Raw genomic sequence first — 13,624 nt, forward strand, 5'->3', positions numbered from 1 at the left:
TCACTGCTTGCCAGGGCTGCAGAAGAGCTTCTTCTGATCAGCTGATAAACTACTAACCTTTGAGGCATAGACCATGTCTGAATGATTGGAATGGATAGAAAGCTGACTGTGGCAAAGCTCATTAAAGGCAAATGCCGTTAAGAAAGAAATGCTTTTAGCTGCATCAGTGCCCTCTGCTCAGAGGAAACTTTGCTGCAGCCATACCACAAATAAAGGTTCACTGTCACTTTCTTTGAAGGTCAGGAGACCAGATGCTAAAAAAGGCAGTCTTTTATGCAGTTTTTTGTTACAAGTAAATCTGAGTTGGAGAAACATAGCTAACCACAAAATGCAGTGTATAACTAGAGGCCCATTGTCTCATTTGTTTCACAAAACCGGCACTGTTTTTTCACAGCAACGGGTATGTGATACAAGAATATTTTTGCACTGTGAAGGATGTACTAATCCATCACAGAGCAAAATGACATTGGTAGGATTCACAAAAATAACTTGCCTCGTAATAGGAATGAGGGAGAGTTCCTTTGCAGATCGTACCGAATGGCTGTGAATGCAGAAATGGAGGCCTCCAAGGGAGAGGGGACATTAGATTAAGCGCTGCATTCACAAAATGCTGCAATCTCATTCTACATCCATTCTAGGGAAAAGTGCATTAAAAAAACAAGCATTGCGATGCAATATGTCTCGCATTTGCGAGAGTTTAAGCTATTAGTATTGTAAACGACAAAGCCTTTTTTATGCTTTAAAACCCACATCAGAAATAAAAGGCATTGCCATTTACAATGCAAATACCTCAAACTTGCGTGAATGCGAGACCTATTGCATTGCAAATGCTTGTCCTTTTAGGTTATGGTTTCCATCTGTGTTTTTAATAAAGAAAAATAACAAGAGAAAGGACTGATGTCGACATCTGGTGACGCTGAGCTAGCCCTACCATGGTTGAGAAGTGACCGCCACGTGCGGCAGGCAAAATGGAAATATAGAGGCCTTGAGAACCATGCCTGAGGCAGGGTAACTTATGCCCTAGGCTGCTCCAATGACACAAGAGTCATGGCAATCCAAAGTGAATGCTTATTTAACTTTTTTTTTTTTTCGAGAATTCAGATCAGATTTATTGGTTAAATGGCACTAACACATTTGATGTTCATGCTGACAACCACACTGAACAAGATCCTGCCTTCCACTTTCTGCTCCCAACGAGCTCTCCCGCCCCAAAGAAACCAGGAGTCCCTGTACCCGCAAGCCTTTATAGCCAACTGGCATAGTAATTCTCTGTCAGCTGGCCCTCAAGATGCTACCTCATAGGCCTCATCCCTCCCAAAGTGTTCCTTCCTAAAAAGCACCTGTGTTCCTTTGAGTCGCAAATAAATATGAACCAGGCGACTTAGTCGTGTGGTTAAGTGGAAATGGTTTAGTTAACGGCACCGCGTGGAGCCCCCAAAAATAATGTGCAACACAGATAAACCTATAAGGCTGAATACGAATGTACTCTGGAGATCAAGTTGCTCTGCTTCAAGGCAAAGAGATGTCACTGCAGTCTAACAATGCGCCAGCTTCGCCCACGTTACCATGGCTAAATCTTCAAGAGTCCAATGACAGTTGGTTTGGTTGGTGCTGGGAGGACCGCTTCTGTTCTACAATTTGTCCAGGAAGTTGTCCAGTGCTGGGATTCCCTCCTTAAGTCCCTTACGTTTTCTTGTCTCAGCCACAACCTGGGATGGGCGGGCCGTGGCATCAAATGGGTCACCAGGCAGAATCTGCCAGTGGTCGAACACACACTGGGGGAAAGCTTGACCGCCTGTGTTAGACCTCAAGTCTGCTGTAAAACCAAAAGACTCGTTTACAGGTAGGTACGCTTTGACCACGAAGATTGGGGTGCCCATCACCTGGGATTCCTCAAACACATGGCCACGCTTTCTGTTTAAGACACCGTAGATTCCGCCGACCACTTGCTCGGGACACTGAATTTCCACCAGATAAATGGGCTCCATGAGTCTGGGCTGCACAGTAAGGACACAGGCGTAGAGGCACCTCCTGGCTGTGGGAATGATCTGGCCGCCACCTCTGTGGATAGCATCAGTGTGCAGGGTCACATCGTGGACATCGAAGCGAACAGCGCGCATGTTCTCCTCACATAGAGCACCCTCTTTGGTGGCCCACTGGGATCCGGCCACCACGCTGTCCTTGATTTCGTTCAGGTACTGCACTCCTTTGGTGACGTTGGCCAGGATGTTGGGCCCGGTGCCGTCGGGACCGAAGCACCAGATCTTACGGGCCTCGGTGACGTCTCACTCGTACTTCTCGGCCAAGTAGCGGGCACGGGTCTTCAGCTCCTGGCGGGCAGCCACGTCGCCCTTGTCGATGTCCTCGGCTAGGCCGTCTGGGAAGGGGCGCGCCTTCATGTACAGGCGGTTGTGCTTGTTGGGAGACCTGGAGAGGCAGAGCACGCTGGACTCTTCGGCCACCGTCTCGCGGTAGGACACCACGGGGTCAGATTTCTTGATGGGGATGCAGGCGTGGTCCTCCTCCAGATCCTTCAGGCAGATCTCCAGATGCACCTCCCCGGCGCCGGCAATGATGTGCTCCCCGGACTCCTCAATGATGCACTGCACCATAGGGTCAGACTTGGCCAGACGCTTCAGCCCTTCCACCAGCTTGGGCAGGTCGGCCGGGTTCTTAGCCTCCACGGCCACGCGCACGACAGGGCTGACGCTGAACTTCATCACCCTCAGGTTGTGGGCGTGCTCGAAGGTGGTGATGGTGCCAGTCTTCACCAGGTACTGGTCCACGCCGACCAGACCTACGATGTTTCCGCAAGGCACGATGGGCTCCACGTAGCGCCCCATCATAAGGATGGTCCTCTGGATGGGCTTCAGGTACAAGTCTTCCTTCTTGCCGGGGGTGTAGTTGGGCCCCATGATTCGGACCTTCAGGCCAGTGGACACTACACCAGAGAAGACTCGTCCGAAAGCATAGAAGCGACCCTTGTCTGTCGTGGGCACCATCTTTGAGATGTACATCATCAGGGGTCCTTTGGGGTCACAGGTCTTGATACCCATGGCAGCCTCGTCGTCGGGGGGGGGGCCCTCGTACAGGAGCTCGCAGCGGTACTTCTGGGCAGTGACCGGGGAGGGCAGGTGGATGGTGATCATCTGGAGCAGGGCTTCTCCGGCTGGCAGCCAGCGCCTCATGACCGCCTTCAGCAGCTGCTTGCCATCCTTGTCCTTATCCTCACTGTCCAGCTTGATCTCCAGTTTCTCGATCAGTTTGGCGGTCTCTTCTTTCTTGAAGTTCATGATGGCATCAAACACCTTGCCTCTTCAGATACGTCAGAAATACGGACGTATCTGTAACTCCTTGCGCCATGATGCGTCATACTGTAAATATGATGCATCATTGGTCTCGCAAGGAGGGCACAGTGAAAAGTGACGCATCGCTGTTTTCACGCAGCGATGCTTCACTTTTCATAAATGAGGCCTTAGGTGTCAGAAGAATTTTGTGTAAAGTTCACTGTGCCTGGTTCGGTCTGGGGTCCACGCCCAGCCCCTCTGGCACCAGTCCTGCCTGCGTGTATACCTCCACGGCAGTTGGTGTCCAGGCACTCCCCTTTATCCAGCCTCTGTGCCCCTGCGCCTGGCTGGACTGCAGGCAGCACCCACGTCACCAGGGGCCACCCCTCTCTTGCACAACCCGACTTTGTTTGCAGGGGGGGCGGCACATACTCTGAACCATCTCTGAATCCAAGCTGACCCTCCCCATCAGGCTCTCTTGCAGAATTCTTTTTTTGTTATTGCATATATATTTATAGAGCAAACTCGAACGGAAAGTATTGGAGCACTTTACATGAGCACCTGTTACGTTACACAATTGCACAAATTGTCTTTGAATTTGGTAAATGAAATACAAATTGTGGCTGTGCCTACTGATGCAGAGGTGAGACAGAACTGGAAGCATTGTGTATTGTGAGATAGATTACCAGGGCCATTTATGACATGATGTAGATTTGATGTAGATTTGCTTTTTCCACTAGACACTGCCATGTATTCGCTGGCAAACCACAAACTAAACCCCAACCCCAGGCCACTCCAAGGTGCTGGCCCTCACCTTGTACTACTTCTGCTGGAGAACAACCGAGCAGCATGCTGAGAGGCGGGTGGGTGGCAGATGCATATCTGTATTCATCTACATAAGAGGACACTGTCATTGTGCCTTTGTTTTATTTCAAAAGGCACAGTAGGCAGTGGGAGTCCCAGGGCCTACTGAGGCTGAAGGGTGAAGGGGCAAGCCCTGGAGCGCGGGGTCAAAGAGGCCGACTCCCGTGCTCCCTGGCCTTTTAACCCCTCCCTGGTCAGGCCAGGTCTAACCGGCCTGGCCTTCGTTCAACAGTGACCCGGAAGTGATTTAGTCACTTACTGGTCACTGGGAGACCCGGGGTCCAATCGATGTGGGGACACGCCTGCCACGTCATGGTGATGTGATGGGGGCGCGCCCCACCACCGAGAGCCTGAGGAACACATCTTACCCTGAGAATTACGGACTCAGGAGACGAGAGCTACTCTCTGACAGACGCAAGGGTGACAGAGATAGATTAAGTGGGATGGGTGGGGATTGAGCCCATGTTAAAGTGATAGCGGGTGCCCGTGTTATAATAGAAAGCGGGTGACCATGTGCTGCCTGCAGTAAGAGAAACGTATTAATAAAAATTGTACTGACAGACTAAAGAAGGGGTATCGTGTAACAACCGAAGTAAAGGGACCAGTCGACATGGGAGGTAACAAATGAAGACAAGGCAGAACTAAGGAGGGACTAACAAGCTTGCTAAGATATCAGAAGCCAGCTTGTACGAAGGACAATGACACAAGCCAACGGCAAATATGGGCGGAGAGTGGGCGCGGCTTCTATTCCATACTCCACTACAACAAATCATGCAGAGCAGCGCATGTGCGCTGCCTCTAAGCTCGACCTAAAAAGTGCACAGCTTCAGGTTTGTGAATATATGTCACTCCATTTCAAGTGTCAGTATACTACTGATGCAATTGCCTGCAGACATCATCTTGAATCACTAATGTAGCAAAGTGGGTTCTAACCATGAAAACCTATTTTATTTGCTTTTGAGTCTCTGTTTCTTGGACTCTAGTTTGGTATGGGACCCCCAATGGAGTCTCATCTACTGTGATTTACTTGTTCAAATCAATTTTGAGCTGCAACCACCAATACTGCTGTGCTACTGTGAAGAGTTGCGGTAAGACATTCTGAGCAGGTTGCACATGACATGGGATGCACACATGGGTGCACATGTGCAGGTTAAGTAAGTCTGTTGAGTGACTCAGCTGGGCATCTGCACACATGAAGCAATGTAACATATGATGCCCAGTCTAAACTGTTATCCTTTAATTGTAGAACCATTTGTCTTGAGTACTGTTTCTCAATCTGTAGTTTGTTTTTACTTGTGCACTTTATGTATAATTTGGGCTTACCTGTAACTTTCGATTGGAACATGGTATAAGGAGGAGAATCACTGTGATGTCCATAAACCCGCACTCCTTGAAATCTAGCGAGAATGCTATAAAGGTTTGGGCCATGCACTGACCTGTTTTGTTTATTGATGTTATGGAATAGAGGGTTGTTGTGGCACCTCTAGGTAGGCTGGATGACCCACCATCACAGAAAACTATACTTTTCACCTTAAGCCACAGCATTGGCTTAGACAGCAGAGACAAAGCCTAGAAGAGATTGAGGAGGGACCGTAATAGCAGATGTTTTGAAGTACACTAACTCCAGATATGTACTTTGGAATTTGTGGAATTCCTCCAGGTCTTTTGTCACCGCCTCTCTGGCACACTCCCAGGGCTAATGGAGAGAGGACCTTCTGGGGATCCTTAAAACGAGATTCCAGCAATCGTCTGTTAGACAAGTTCTGCTACAGTGCTGTGGAAATTTGATACTGTGCACCTTTGCAGTTGTGTACAATTATTCGACAATTGGCTGCAGGACTGGGTGACTGCAAAATACAGGCAAAGATTATGGTCTGCTTTGAAGTACCTTTGTGGTGGTACTGAGGAATACCCCAGTGCAGTCAGTCACCAGGGCTGGGGAGGAGTGCAAGTCCACTGTCCTACAGCTAATCTGCTTTTTGCCAAAGATAGGAAGGAGGAGGGCTAGAGGCTGATAGGGGCTGAGTAAATCCCTGTATAAAACATAGAGCCAAGAAGGTTCCTGGATGGTGGAACAAGTAGTTGGAGCTCTCTAATAAGAGAAGAAGGCATCAACCCCATCGCAAATGATCGCTGTGGTCAAGATATCCCTAATTCCTCTTGCAGATTGTGCTGGATGTGTTTAATGCTGCACCAATTGCTCCAGGCCCTAGAAGAGATATCATAAGCATTTCATTGGCCAAGGCAGGATTTTTTGTGGAAACTAGCACCTTGGATTAGAGGTGAGGCACTGCAAAATAACAGTGTAGCCCCTAGACCTCATCAGAGCAGTCTGTATGGGCAGTGACTCCTTCTAGGGCATTAGGACCACTGTCCACACTTCCTACAGCTCACTGTATCCCCAAACACAGATGAAGGAGCAAGTTGATTGACAACGCTGAACAGCTCAGGGAGAGCTGATATATGGCCTCCATTACTGTAGGGTGGGCAGAGAGAGAGCCCCTGCCTCTGGGGGTGCAAGGTGGTTGAGGAAAGTCACCCAGCAAATAGGTGGATTCCCCACAGATGAACAGCGATCCCAGTCTTCAAGAGTACACCCACCAAACACATACAGTGTAACAAACAATAATATGCAGGGGAAGCAATGGTTCAATAAAAGAGTGGTATGCACTTTTTTTGTTTCCTCTAGCATTCTGGTTGCCACACAGCCTTCCTAAGCTTGAGATCACTAAGCCTTGCTAAATTCTGAGTCTAGCTGAAAGATTTTGCCCTCTCCTGAGGGAGAGGATACGGGACAGTAATGGATCTTTGTAGCCAATCAAAGTATTCATGTATCCAAAAGGCTACATGTAAACGTTCCTAATTGTATATTAGCTTGCCAAAAAGTTGTTCTAGGGCTGCCTAGGTGGTGATCTTTTGCTAATGATCATGCTAATGATCATGCCAATAGGTTGGATTAAATATGAAATGGATTGACAATTAGACCTCTATTTTAGTATTGTGAAAACAACTGACAGTAAGCCATACTTTTACTATTGTGAAAATCTATTGATGCGTTGCAATGGGCCTGTCAAGGGGCATTGCAGGATTTTATGGTTAGGACCTGCTGATGCACAAATCACCACTCTGTCCCTGGAAATAATGGAAATGGACTAGACCTACTGCTACTGCTTTAGTTGCCTCCTGTGATATATCTTTAGGGTACTACTTGACTTGCACCCTAGTTATACAACAAGGCCACTTAAAAAAGGGATTCAATTTGCAATTCTTCTGAAATTCTTTTTTCTTTATAAGAAAAAGCATTGGCTGGAAATTAGTTTATTGAGTGCTGTTGTACATTTTGCTGAGCCCCAAATTTCCAGCCTATATCATCTACCTGAATTAACCTAGGACTGCTCTTCCTCGCTATTTTAAGAGTTCAGTGCTAGAAGGGTTATTGACTCCCCATTTTCACCCAATCGGTGCGTCGGACAGTTGGGAGCTATCTGACGGACCAGTGCACATGTGGGTCAGACGGCTTCCGGTAGTCCACGCTCATGACACTGGAAACCCCTCTGGGGCCCCCACCAGAGGGATTGCCTTTCTTCCAAAACAGCCTTGGGAGCACGCTGATGTTATTTCACTAAAACCAAAGTGAACTGAGAAAATCAGCTCATTTCATTTTCACTGCTTCGGTGCTCACAAGGCTCTCTCAGCTCCCCTGAGCACAGAGGCAGACAGGGGAGGCATCATTGGAAAGGGGAGGACCGCCCCTTTCCAATGGTACTCGTCCCTAGGAGGGCACTCTCCACGCAGGGATCCACCTACTGAACACCAATGGGGGCGGCCTCTTGGGCATAGGCTTTTCCTCCCTCTTTTATATTATGGGCAAATGTAGTCTTTTTTGCACCCCATGGGGGAAGATGAGGCAATAACCTCCAATCTGCCCCCTCAGTGCAGAAAGACCACTAGGCACCAGGGATTATGGTTTTTTTTATACGTAAGGGTGGGGGCTGCTCAAAATGGGCATGCCAATGTCTCAACCCTGACCAAACACACATTGGACAGTCTTTATGCCCCTTGGGAGGCATATGGGGGCAACTGCCACAGGCCTGCCCTCCTGGGGGGACATGTTTTTGAATATGTAGGCTGGGGGCTCTCCCCAATGGGCATGCCTATGCCCCCACCCTCTCCAAAATACAAATGGGAAAGCCTTTCTGCAACCCCTTTGGGGCCACAAGGGGGTTATATCCTCGATCTGCCTGAGTGTGGGGGGGCAGAAAGCCCACTAAGCACCAGGATTTTTTTTAATATAGAAGATAGGTGGGGGTTGCCCACAATAGGCAAGACCAAGTCCCACCCAAATAAAATTTAGAAAAATGGCTTTCTACACCCCCTGGGATGGCAGCACGCCCCACTAGGCACCAGGGATTATGTTATGTTTTTCATATGTAGTAGTGGGCGCTGCCTAAACCCCCTCACCACCCCAAACAATAATGGGACAGTCTTTGAACCCCCTAGGGGGCGAATGGGGTTATTAGCTCTGATCTGCACCCCAGGATAGAGGAAACCCACTAGACACCAGGTATTTTGTTTTTAAAAGATGAATGGGGGCCTCCCACAATGGGCATGGCCATGCCTCCACCCCATATAAATGGGGGCAATTTCTTTCTGCCTCCCCTAGGGCAATGCAATAGTCTCCAATCTACCCCCGGGAGGCAGAAAGCCCACTAGGCACCAGGGACTATTTATTTATCTGTGTGGAGCATGGGGGCTGACCTCGTTTTGCAAGAGGGTCGCCTGTGTTTTTGGTCCTGAGCTTGGTGGCCATCTAGGGAAACCTACCAAACCCAGACATTTCTGAAAATGAGATTCCCAGGGGAGTCTAGCGAGGTGTGACCTGCACAGATTCCCCAACGTTTTCCTCCACAGAATCCTGTGCAGATTTAAAATGTAGCTTAAAATTAATATTTTCCTCATAATTCTGTGTGGGAAAGATGTGGGATCACTGGGCCAACACTAATTTCCTACCACACAGCTTTCCCCCAGGTCTCACAGATATGGGAGAAAAACATGTTTTATTGTTTTTTACAAAGTTTAAGATTTGCAAGGGATTCGGGGTAACACAACCTGGTGAGAGCCACACAAGTCATCCCACCCTGGATTCCCGAGTAGTTTAAAAAAATGTGCAGGTTTGCTAGGTTTCCCTAATTGCTAGCTGAGCTAGGGCCCAAAATCCACAGCTAGGCACATTCCAAACAAGGGGTCAGTTTTCAGTGGAAAACATGATGTGCCCACATTGTGTTTTGGCCCGTTTCCAGTCAGGGCCATTGGGCCTACCCACACAAGGAAGGTGCCTGTTTTATCAGTAGACTTAGGGGAACACAGAATAGTAGAACACGTTTTATTACCAATTGTCTTTCTATGCATTTTTGCCTTCCAAATGTAAGACAGTGTGTAAAAAAGAAGTTATTTTGAAAAATGCCCTCTAATTCACATGCTAATAATGGGTACCCACAAATTCACAGATGTGCAAATAACTACTGATTCTAAACCCCGCATCTTGCTCCCATTTCGGAATTACATAAGGTTCCTTAAAACCTATTATATTTTAGTAAATGAATTGCTATTTATCCGGGTACACAATGAAAAACCATTGCAAGGTGCAGCTCAGGTATAGGCTCTGGGTACCTTGAGTCCTTAGAGAACCTACAAGCCCTATATATTCCCACAACCAGAAGGGTCCAGCGGACATAACAGAATATTGCTTGTAAAGATTTGCCATAGTTTCAAGAAGTTACAGGTGAAAACTTAGGCACAAATGGTTATTTTATTTAAGTAAATTTCAATATTTTTTTATTTCAACTGTTACTTTCTATAGGAAAACTTGAAGGTTCTACATAAATAACCCCTTCCTGAATTAAAAATTGCATCACCTTTTCAGAAATGCATAGCTTTCTGGGATCATTATTTGTTTCACACATATTTCTACCAGTAACTGGAAGGAGGTTAAAAGCACAAATTACACCATGACCTGGTAAAATGCCAAAATTGTGTAGAAAATGTTGGTTCTCTGACAAAAGGCTGCCTGTTCCTGAAAGCTAGGAAGAAGGTGATTGTAGCACCACAAACCTTTTGTTGATGCCATTTGCAGGGGGAAAAAACAGACACTTCTGTCTGCTGCACTTTTATCCCATTTTCCCACAACAACACAAAATTTACCTATATTTTGGCAAATTTCTCAGTCCCCTCCAGCAGAATCCACAAACCTTGCGCATCTTTAGAATCCTCAGGATGTTGGAAAAATATTTGGTGTGGATACCTTATGTGGACAAAAGATTATGGGAGGTATGGGCAAACTACCCCAAATACCCCCAAAAAAGCCTTAGCAAGGGGGTGAGGCGAAGGCCTAGAAGTGAAGAGGTTACGTTTTCCAGTTTTGGAGGCCCCAGGATACAAGTAGGGAAAGACCTTCTTTCACACGATTGGGGCCTAGTAATATTGGACTGCCCTGGGGTGTCTCAAACTATATTTTACACAGCTAGAAAGTGGGGACATGCATTTCTCGGCCCCATTTTGTAGTAATTCAAAAGGAGTCAGAATGCATAGAGTCCGAGTTGCAAAGATACTTGCAATTCATGAATGTTATGTTGTTGTTTTCACAAAGCCTATTATTTTGTGAAAAGCTGAATTTGCAACCCCAAAACATTTCATACACCAGGCCCCTATTCATATTATTTTCACAATTCCATATTTTAATTTGCTTACTTCTAAATGTGTTTATTATCGATGTTTGCAACAGGAATACAAGCATCTCAATATTCCAGCTGTGTCAAATATTCAAAAGCAATCTGAACCTTTAGCATTTTGTATTTCAGGGCTTGTTATGGAAATGTTCTTAATGATTGTTTTAAATGGGGACATGACAATACAATATGCTAAAAGAGTCCCTGTAATTCAAATAACAACGGCAAATCCCATTGTTATAATAGACACCATTTAAGGATCACTTTTAACAACATACTGTTTGCCACTTACCCTTTAGAGAACTCTAGTTATATATTTTATTTCTCCCTTGTTTATTAGCTGCAATTTCAATGCCAACAGGTTACTTCTGGCCACACCATAAACCTCATAAAGCTTTGTCAATAAATTAAAAAGTGGTGATTTCTATGATGCTAATCCCGACCTTAGTTCATATGAGCAATCACCAGCAGTGAATTGTGCATATTAACATGTTTCGGGACAAAATAATTCCAGTCCCTGAGATTCCATAGGATTTCCTTGGAATCTGAAATAAAACACATTGTGAAACAAAGTGGGTCTTCCAAAAACTTCCAAACAAAGCTGTGCCCATAAGACAGTATAAGGCAATTGAAGTGAATCCAGCCATGCTCTCTGAGGCTCTACATTTTTTCACATCAGAGGACCAAGTCCATATGACAATAACAAGAGACTGTCTCAAGCAGTCCCTTTCTCTGCCTCAAAATTGCCTTGAACGTCTTCCTTTTAAAGACAAACCCTGTCTTGCTTGCTATGGTTAACTGCAAAGCATTTATGGTCCACGCAGCAGTTGTTGTTTGAACCTCGACGTTAAGATGAGACACTACTACATTTTGAGGAAACCCTGTTATATATAATGTGTTTGAGAGGTTACCTAAAAATAAATAGAAAAGAGAATTGCCCTGACCGTGTCTCAACCCGTTGTGAGTAGGAATTTTATTACCAACAGTGGATCAGCAGTCAACTAGGTTCTAGTCTGTGTATTGGTGTGTGAATTATTCTGACAAAATAGAGTAACCCTTGATGGGGTGGGGGTGTTGAATGTTTTTAAATATTCACTGGGAAATGTGCATTAGTGTAAGGTGGCCCGTCTGTTTCAAGCTGATGGGCTGCCTTTCACTAGAGGCAGCAACCCAGACTCCGTTCTATAGGGGCGCAGAGATCCCCTGCAGGCAGGTGCAGTGAAAGACTGCAAACACCTTCAAGGGCATAGCTGGGGGTCTCAACGAACCTCAGTCATCTTTACAGAAGCTGACCTTTGGGTAAAATAACTGTACACCACTTCTATATAGTGAAAGTCAGTGGGTTTCCTTTAACAGCAAAAACAAAGGACGGTGGACTGTTTCTCCATGACCTCTAAACCCATTTCATTGCATGTGGCAGTCCCGTGCGACAAACCCAGGCACCAACCGTTCTGTGGTGTCACTGTGTCCCAGATCCTAGAGCAATACTTCAATGGTGTGCACAGGGATAAAAGAATATCCAGGAATTTGCTCTGACGTATTCTAAAAATTTCTTTATTCAATATATTTCATAAATAACTTGCAGTTCAGCCAACGCGTTTCGTTCTCATTGGAAACTTCATCAGGGCTGAAAGTGAACAGACAAAGGGCAGACATAAATATACACAAATATATATATATATATAAAATACATACTCTAGACAATACAAAAATGATATTTAACACATGACAACGCAATATGGGACATAGCAAAAAGACATCTGTCACAAAATAACCACAACACTTCCACAAAACAATATATATATAAGAAGATAATTCGAATTTCTTTTTACACATGAACATAACATAGATTGTATATAAATATAAACAAAAATATAACAATGACACCATAGATAATACTTGGCAGGATGGGAAAGAAAAGAGAGCACCATACAAAGAAACATTCAAACAAGAAACAAAACAAGCATAACAAATTCTCAGACTCCTCAACTAGTTGTTAGACACACTGAAAGAAATAATTCTGCATCTCAGGACATTAGTCCGTCCCTGTGAAGTATCCTAATTCAAGTTTTACAGCACATTGATTAATGACATACCAAAGGCTACACAATCACCCCTACTGTCTTCTGAAAAGGAAAACACTGTGCCAAGTCATAAACCAAGAGAAAAAACAAAGGACAAATCATAAGAACTCACCTTCTCAGGGTAATATTCGTGTTGAAGGAGAGAAATCTATTAAGTTCTCATAAGCTGTGAGTACAGCTGCTACTCTGTACACCAAAGGAATCCCAGTCAAAAGTAACATTATCTAGAACAGACGTGAGAACAACAATAAGGATAATTTATCATGCTTCACCCAAAAGGCACTTTTATGTATAGAAACCTGATTGCCAGTAATTAGGTCTGACCTTTTGGAGGACGAAAAAATACTCCTAATACGGTCACAAATCAAGTAATATCGATGGGTCCAAGGACGTTCCCTCAAATATCTGGATATGGTATTTCTGCAGAAAGAAAACCACAAAACATATACTTTTAAAAGAAACCGAAAATAAAGGACAATGTTGGCTAAGCACATAGATAGCCACCATAAATATACGTCTAACCTGAGTCAAATAATTCCGGTAAAGAGAGGCCTCAATCCAAGTCACAGGAAGATGGAGTCCAGCAAAATTATAAACTTAAATGGAAAAAAAGTTATTAAAAAACCTCTCACTTAATTAAAAGTATTTTTTTTTGTTTGAACAT

At 45.3% G+C, this 13,624-nt stretch overlaps 1 pseudogene; it reads right to left on the minus strand.

The window, feature by feature from the left end:
* Positions 1–1,306: 1,306 nt before the first annotated feature.
* LOC144828686 (elongation factor 2 pseudogene) lies at positions 1,307–3,308 on the minus strand (annotated as a pseudogene).
* Positions 3,309–13,624: the final 10,316 nt, after the last annotated feature.

This window comes from Lissotriton helveticus, chromosome 4_1, assembly GCF_964261635.1.
Source record: "Lissotriton helveticus chromosome 4_1, aLisHel1.1, whole genome shotgun sequence".
In the NCBI taxonomy this organism is placed as follows: domain Eukaryota; kingdom Metazoa; phylum Chordata; class Amphibia; order Caudata; family Salamandridae; genus Lissotriton; species Lissotriton helveticus.